This window comes from Mandrillus leucophaeus, unplaced genomic scaffold (assembly GCF_000951045.1).
Source record: "Mandrillus leucophaeus isolate KB7577 unplaced genomic scaffold, Mleu.le_1.0 Scaffold186, whole genome shotgun sequence".
In the NCBI taxonomy this organism is placed as follows: Eukaryota; Metazoa; Chordata; class Mammalia; order Primates; family Cercopithecidae; genus Mandrillus; species Mandrillus leucophaeus.
Genome location: NW_012101876.1, coordinates 695146 through 701661, shown reverse-complemented (window position 1 = coordinate 701661; position 6516 = coordinate 695146). Strand labels below are relative to the sequence as shown.

General features: G+C 39.1%; 1 pseudogene across 1 annotated transcript; it reads left to right on the top strand.

Annotated features, from left to right (window-relative positions):
• Positions 1-3321: 3321 nt before the first annotated feature.
• On the top strand, positions 3322-4590 carry LOC105538134 (annotated as a pseudogene). The gene has a single exon (XR_001005843.1). The product of XR_001005843.1 is annotated as a UV excision repair protein RAD23 homolog B pseudogene (transcript).
• Positions 4591-6516: the final 1926 nt, after the last annotated feature.

Here is a 6516-nt window from a genome sequence, read left to right as displayed (position 1 = left end):
TGATTTCTCTGTTTTAAATGGCCCCAAGTATAGTGCTGAGGCACTGAAGTGCTATCTAGTGTTTCCAAGCAGAAGAAGTCTGTAATGTACCTTATGAAGAAAATGACATAATTATACGTGTTAAATAAGCTTTATTTATCTAACATGAATATCAGGCATGAGTTATAGTGCTGTTGACTGTGAGTTCAATGTTACTGAATCAACTCTATGTATTAAATAGGATTTCCTTAAATAGAAACACACATAAAACAAAGTTATATGTTGATTTCTTAATGAAAATGTAACCAAAGGTTCACAGGAACCCAGCTCTGTATTTCCCACAGGGAAATTAGTGAATGGCTTAGTATTCACTAATTCAGTATTTATGGAGACTTTATAGAAAATAAGTACCAGAAAAAAAATATAATATATATTATAATTAATATAATAATGTATACACACACAAAAACACACATACACACAGCTATGATCTCTCATTTTAAATATATTCATAAAAATACTTGATATTAAAATAGAAGTCTTTAATGATGTATATTTTTACACTATATATGTACCAATGTCAGGCTTATGTTCATTACTTTTATAAAAGCCGTTAACATTTCCACTGCAGAGGAATTCTCTCTAAACCATAAAACTATATCAAGTTGGCCGGGCACGGTGGCTCACGCATGTAATCCCAGCACTTTGGGAGGCTGAGACGGGTGGATCACGAGGTTAGGAGATCAAAACCATCCTGGCTAACATGGTGAAACCCCATCTCCACTAAAAATACAAAAAATTAGCCAGATGAGGTGGCGGGCAGCCGTAGTCCCAGCTTCCCAGGAGGCTGAGGCAGGAGGATGGCATGGACCCAGGAGGCGGAGCTTGCAGTGAGCTGAGATCACGCAACTGCACTCCAGCCTGGGCAACAGAGCGAGACTCCGTCTCAAACAACAAAAACAACAACAACAACAACAAAAAACTATATCAAGTTGTTGTTTTAGAGTCATAATTGAAAGCTTGCTTTTTCATTTTTTTTTGTTTTTAAGCAGAACCAAAGACAAAAACTACATATGATTATCTCAATAGATGCAGAAAAGACCTTTGACAAAATTCAACAGCCCTTCATGCTAAAAACTCTCAATAAACTAGGTATTGATGGGACGTATCTCAAAATAATAGGAATTCTTTAGGACAGACCCACAGCGAATATCATACTGAGTGGGCAAAATCTGGAAGCATTCCCTTTGAAAACTGGCAGAAGAATGGCAATCATTAAAAAGTCAGGAAACAACAGGTGCTGGAGAGGATGTGGAGAAATAGGAACACTTTAACACTGTTGGTGGGACTGTAAACTAGTTCAACCATATTGTGGAAGACAGTGTGGCAATTCCTCAAGGATCTATAACTAGAAATACCATTTGACCCAGCCATTCCATTACTGGGTATATACCCAAGGGATTATAAATCATGCTGCTATAAAGACACATGCACACATATGTTTATTGCAGCACTATCCACAATAGCAAAGACTTGGAACCAACCCAATGTCCATCAATGATAGACTGGATTAAGAAAATGTGGCACATATGCACCATTGAATACTATGCAGCCATAAAAAAGGATGAGTTCATGTCCTTTGTAGGGACATGGATGAAACTGGAAACCATCATTCTCAGCAAACTATTGCAAGGACAAAAACCAAACACTGCATGTTCTCACTCATAGGTGGGAATTGGACAACGAGAACACTTGGACACAGGAAGGGGAACATCACACACTGGTGCCTGTCATGGGGTGAGGGGACGGGGGAGGGATAGCATTAGGAGATATACCTGATGTAAATGATGAGTTAATGGGTGCAGCACACCAACATGGCACATGTATACATATGTAACAAACCTGCACATTGTGCACGTGTACCCTAGAACTTAAAGTATAATAATTAAAAAAAAGAAAACAAAAACTGTATCAAGTTGTTGTTTTAGAGTCTTAATTGAAATCTTTTTTTTTTTTCTTAAATAGAGTCTCCCTCTCTTTCCCAGGCCGGAGTGCAATGGTGCAATTTTGGTTCACTACGACTTCTGCCTCCTGGGTTAAGTGATTCTCCTGCCTCAGCTTCCCGGGTAGCTGGGATTACAGGCACACGCCACTGGGCTCGGCTAATTTTTATATTTTTAGTAGAGATGGGGTTTCACCATGTTGGCTAGGCTAGTCTCAAACTCCTGACCTCAAGGGATCTGCCTGCCTTGGCCTCCCAAAGTTCTGGGATTACAGAAATATTCTTTTATTATACATTTTTCTAATATATATGTCATGATCACTACCAAATACACATGAAACTCAAAGATGGACAGTTTTTTTTAAGCAAGGACATCTGAATAGGTGGAAACATGTTGTTATGATGTGGGTGAATTTTCACACAGAAAATACAAATATGCAGAAGTCAAATGTATTTTTAGTAAACAATTTGAATTTCCATCCTTACCTACAAACTGCTTGTTGGGCAACAGCTTAATATTGCTATTCTTAAGTAAATTCAGTCACTTCAGGACATAAACTTGGTAGATTTAGAATTTAAGCTCTGTCAACTTAAGGAAAGCATAGTTTTATTCTTCTTTTGCTCTCTAGGATTATATCTAAGTTCTGTGAGGACATGGCATCAGTCTGAAGGCAGATTTTTGTTCTCTGTAATACTGTCACACCCCAAGTCATTAATCAGATCACTACTTCTCCATATTTTTGTGCTGCTGTTCACTACTAACATTTGTAGTCCAACCGTGATCTCTGGCTGCATCCTTATCCTGTGCATCCTTATCTTCTAAATCCTACAGTCCTTTTGGTTTTGTTGTGCCGTTTCAGCTCTTGGGTATAGAAAGCCTTGGCTATTTTCTTTGCCCCAGGCTCGACTATATGGGCCTCATCAAGCTGCTATGCAAACGCATTTGCAGATCAGTTCTTGTTATTCTGTAAGGCCTAAGTGTCCCTGAATTCTGCTCTAGTTATGCAGACACTAGCCTGCCATGAAGTCTATAAGAAATAGATTGGCATAAATAACAAAGAATGATAATACCAAGTGTCAGTAAAGATGTGAAATAACTAGAATTCTCACACTTTCCTGGTGGGAATGCAAAATGACTCAGCCCCATTGGAAACATTTTGGCAGTTTCTTATTAAAATAACTATACATTTATTATACAACTCATCATTTGCATATCTAAGGATTATTCCAAGAGAAATAAAAAGTTATCTAACGAGGCCACAGACCCGCACCCCCCCACTCATCATTTACATCAGGTATAACTCCCAATGCAATCCCCCCCCCCCCCCCCCCCCCCCCCACCAGCAGCCAGCACCCAGCGCAGGCCCCGCAGCCGAGCTGTGCAGTGGCACCATGCAGGTCACCCTGAAGACCCTCCAGCCGCAGACCTTCAAGATAGACATTGACCCGGAGGAGACAGTGAAAGCACTGAAAGAGAAGATAGAATCTGAAAAGGCGAAAGATGCCTCTCCGGTAGCAGGTCAAAAATTAGTTTATGCAGGCGAAATCCTCAATGATGATACTGCTCTCAAAGAATATAAAATTGATGAGAAAATCTTTGTGGTGGTTATGGTTATGGTGACCAAACCCAAAGCAGTGTCAACACCAGCACCAGCTACAACTCAGCAGTCAGCTCCTGCCAGCACTACAGCAGTTACTTCCTCCACAGCAACAACTGTGGCTCAGGCTCCAACCCCTGTCCCTGCTTTGGCTCCCACTTTCACACCCGCATTTATCACTCCAGTATCAGTGACAGTGTCTTCTGAACCTGCACCTGCTAGTGCAACTAAACAAAAGAAACCTGCAGAAAAGCCAGCAGAGACACCAGTGGCTACTAGGCCGACATCAACTGATTGTACATCGTGAGATTCTTCTTGGTCAAACCTTTTCCAAGATGCAACGAGTGCACTTGTGACAGGTCAGCCTTATGAGAATATGGTAACTGAGATCATGCCAATGGGCTATGAATGAGAGCAAGTAATTGCAGCCCCGAGAGCCAGTTTCAAGAACCCTGACAGGGCAGTGGAGTATCTTGTAATGGGAATCCCTGGAGATAAAGTCAGGTTGTGGTTGACCCCCACCAAGCAGCTAGTACTGGGGTTCCTTAATCTTCAACACTGGCTGCAGTTGCAGCAACTACGACAGCAACGACAACAACAAGTTCTGGAACATCCCCTTGAATTTTTATGGAATCAGCCTCAGTTTCAACAGATGAGACAAATTATTCAACAGAATACTTCCCTGCTTCCAGCGTTACTACAGTAGATAGGTGGAGAGAATCCTCAATTACTTCAGCAAATTAGCCAACACAAGGAGCATTTTATTCAGATGTTAAATGAACCAGTTTGAGAAGCTGATGGTCGAGGAGGAGGAGGAGGAGGTGGCAGTGGAGGAATTGCAGAACCTGGAAATGGTCCTATGAACTACATTCAAGTAACGCCTCAGGAAAAAGAAGCTATAGAAAGGTAGGAATTCCTGAAGGACTTGTGATACAAGCATATTTTGCTTGTGAGAAGAGTAAGAATTTGGCTTCCGATTTTCTTCTACCGCAGAACTTTGATGAAGATTGAAAGGGAGTTTTTTATATCTCACACTTCGCACCAGTGCATTACACCCAACTTGTTCACTGGATTGTCTGGGATGACTTGGGCTCATATCTGCAATACTTGGTATAAGGTAGTAGACTGTTGGGGGTGGGGAGGGAGGGATCTAGGATATTGGACAGGGATAAATACAGTGCATATCTGCTTCAATTAGCAGATGCCGCAACTCCACACAGTATGTAAAATATTATACAACCAAAAATCAGCTTTTGCAGGTCTTTATTTCTTCTGTAAAACAGTAGGTAACTTTTCCTAGGTTTCACTCTTTTTAGTGTACTAGATCCGGAAACTTAGTGTAATGCCCTGCTTTATATTTCTTTGACTTAACATTTCAGAAAGAATCTTAGCTACCTAGAATTTACAGTCTCTGTTTCATGGCAACACTGGATAATGACTTTGTGAAATTTAAAATAATTTTGTAGCGGCTGTAAAAAGAAATGCCAAGTTATTGATAGTTAATTGTTGCTGCTTCAAAAATAAGTATAAAATTAATGTGTAAGGAAGCCCATTCTTTCATGTTAAATACTTGGGGTGAGAGGGGAGAAAGGGAACCTTTTCTGAAAATGAAAATAATTACTGCTATTTTAAAATTTCTTCATCATTGAATGTGAGACCCTTCTAACATGATGTGAGAAGCTGTACAAGTATAGGCAGAGTTATTTTCCTGTTTACATTTTTTTGTTTGTTTTGGGAAAAAATCAGTAGGTGTCTAATTACTGTTTACTTCATTGTTATATTGCAGTAAAAGTTTTAAAACGAAACAAAAGTTATCTGACAAAGACTTGTTTAGAACTGTTCAGGAAACTTTATTCATAATTACCCCCAAATTGAAATAACCTAAATATCAACTGATAAATGGATAAACAAACCGTGCTATAGCTGTGTAATGTAATACTACTCAGCAATAAAAAAGAATGAAATGCTGATGCAAGCAATAGTATAGATGGAATCTCAAAACATTAGACTGTGCAAAAGTAGTCAGATCAAAAAAAGTACATACCAAATGATTCCATTTATATAAAACTAGGAAAAACAAGTCTAATTTAAATGGACGGAAAGCAAGCCGTTGACTGTCTGGGGCTGAAGGTGTTGATGGGGTTGGCTGGGAAAAAGGTAGGGAAACTTTCTGGGGTGATGAAAATGTTCTATATCTTCATTTGACGATGGTTGCATGGGTTAATAAACTAACCAAAACTCATAAAAATGTACACTTCAAATGCATACATTGGGTGTATGTTAATTATATATAAATAGAGTTGATTTTAAAATAAACTAGAAGCTCAGTTTGCTTATTTATTCTCTTTGGACTCTTTTAGTCCTCCCATGGGGGAAAAAAAAAAATGCGTGAATGCTTTTGACTTTTGTGATCAGGAGCAAAGTTGCAGAATCTACACAGGAAAACCTAAGTTAATATCTCCAAATTCCATATGCTTTATTCTGATGAAAGTGAGAGGTGATATGAAGAGAGACCATTTTTCAAGTATAAGATATAATGTAATAGGTCCAAATAGAGACACTCATTAATCTTCCCAATATGCCAAGCAGTGTTAAGTGTTGAGAGTCCATCCAAGAGTAAGACATTTGACTGAATGCATCTGAGTATAGGAACCTTGCCTGTCTGTTCTATGTTGTATTCCCAGTGCCTAGCACTGTATGCTTGCTACATACTTATTGAATTGTTGAATGAAGACATGCTTACTTTTATCATAGATGTTAAAATCTAGTGCAAGTGGCAGGCATAGATTTATGTAATTTTAATAGACAGATAATTGCTGGGTGATGACACATTCAGTGCTATGAGAATAGAGAGGAGGAACAATTAGCCCAAACTGAAGTTTTCTGGAAAGTCCTTATGAAGGAGATGTATCCATGCTGAGAAGAGTGAATTACACC